A 2,190-nucleotide genomic window follows, 5' to 3' on the forward strand; every position below is an offset into this window, starting at 1 on the left:
AACACCAAGAGCAGGGATGAGGCACAGGGAGAGAGCCAGGAGATAGGGGAGTGTTTGAAGCTGAGGTCATGGCTGCTATGACTTATAGCAGGGACAGGTTCCAAAGGCAGAGGCTCTTCCAATTCTGCCTTTGCCTTCTTGGCCTCTCAGCTGGGGAAATGGGGAGCAGGGGCCTCTCTGTGTTTGTCTAGGCTGCATAAAAAACACTGCAAACTGGGCCACCAGGTGTGTGTACCTGCCTGAGATATGCCCAGCCTCCCACCCTAGCTGGGGTCCCTCTCCTGAATCTGGGGGCCTCTTTGGCTACCTGTGGCTTCTAGCAGCTGAGGCTCCCTGTGTCCCCTCCCCAGGATGACCCTAACACCTCTGCCTCCAGGGACCTCCCCTCCATCTAGTCCTTCTTCCTAGTTTTAAAGCCAGGTGACAGGGAGGCTTGGAATCTCACCTTTCGTTCTGAGGTGCTCTCACCCCAGAGCTGGCCCCACGCAGGGCAGGGACATGAGGAGGGGGACCCAGGTTCAGGCCTGCTCCTCCCCAACCCTGTCCTCAGCCTTGGCAGGAGCCCAGTTCAGGGCAGAGTAAATGCCCCAGCACCTGCCGAGGATGGTCTGACTCTCATGTGGGGAAGTGATGACTCAGACTGACTTTGTGTCTTGGTCCATTTGGGCTGCTATAACAAAATGCCATAAATGGGGTGGCTTATAAACAATGGAAATGCATCTTCACAGTTCTGGAGGCTGGGAAGTCCAAGACCAAGATACTGGTCTTGGTGTCTGGTGAGGACCTGTGTGTGCCCTCATCAACAGCCATCTTCTCACGTTGCCCTCCCATGGTAGAAGGATGCCTTTCAGACCTCTCTTATTTTTATTTTTTTTATTTTTTAGATGGAGTCTCACTCTGTTGGCCAGTCTGGAGTGTAGTGGTGTGATCTCGGCTCATTGCAACCTCCTCCTCCTGGGTTCAAGTGATTCTTGTACCTCAGCCTCCTGAATAGCTAGGATTACAGGCACAGGCCACCATGCCTGGCTAATTTTTATATTTTTGGTGGAGATGGGGTTTTGCCATGTTGGCCAGGCTGGTCTGGAACTCCTGACCTCAAGTGATCTGCCTGCCTCAGCCTCCCAAAGTGCTGGGATTATAGGTGTGAACCACTGTGCCTGGCCTCAGACCTCTCTTATAAGGCACTGATCCTTTCATAAAGGTCCTCTCCCCATGACCTAATCATCCCCCAAAGCCCCCAGCTCCTAAAACCATGCAGGTCAGAGTTTCAACTTGTGAATTTTGGATGGACACAAACATTTAGACCACAACACTTTGTATCCTAAGTCCCCTCTGTGGTTGTGTGTGCACCTGTGTAGTTGTGTACCTGGATGGATGTGTGTTTGCGTCCACGAGTGCATGAATACTTGTGTCAACGTTGATGAGGAAATAAACACAGTAATTGAGGGCTACTTGATTTCCCCCTTAATGTGGTACTTCACATTGTTGCATTTGGGACTTGTGATGTAATCACTAGCCAGACATCAAACTTGGATGTCTACAGTGAAGCAGCCTGGGGGCTAGACACTAAGGAGTGATGAGGACTGGAGCCAAATGGAGGGCTTATGCTCTGTCTAAAGGACTTAGCCACTATTCAGCTCCAGCCAATTGCAGGCCCAACATAACACATCTCCCAATTTCATAGTGTTCACTCAAAATTAAAGCCATTTGGGAAATACTGTTTGTTCCATTTGCCCATGTATTCATATAAAGGCTCTAACAAGTCCTGCAGGAAAGTTACTGAATCTGGGGGAGGAGTGTGTGACCTCAACCTGAGCCAATCAGAGCATTACATTGTCCATGCTCATGGTGATTGGTTCAAGGGTGGGCCAGGAGCCAAGCTGTCCAACCAGAGTGGCCCTCAGGACTTTAGCTGGGAATAGGGGGGCACCCATAGCTGTTCATTTCTGTAAGCCAGTAAATGTCCCTCTCTGCACAAGCCTGGATCTCCTGTCATAGGCTGAAAGGATCCCAATGGATGGGGTACACACTTCATTTTTTTTTTTTTTTTTAAGACGGAGTCTCGCTCTGTCGCCCAGGCTGGAGTGCAGTGGCCGGATCTCCGCTCACTGCAAGCTCCGCCTCCCAGGTTCACGCCATTCTCCTGCCTCAGCCTCCAGGGTGGCTGGGACTACAGGCGCCCGCCACCTC

The sequence above is a fragment of the Mandrillus leucophaeus genome, unplaced genomic scaffold (assembly GCF_000951045.1).
Source record: "Mandrillus leucophaeus isolate KB7577 unplaced genomic scaffold, Mleu.le_1.0 Scaffold55, whole genome shotgun sequence".
Classification (NCBI taxonomy): domain Eukaryota; kingdom Metazoa; phylum Chordata; class Mammalia; order Primates; family Cercopithecidae; genus Mandrillus; species Mandrillus leucophaeus.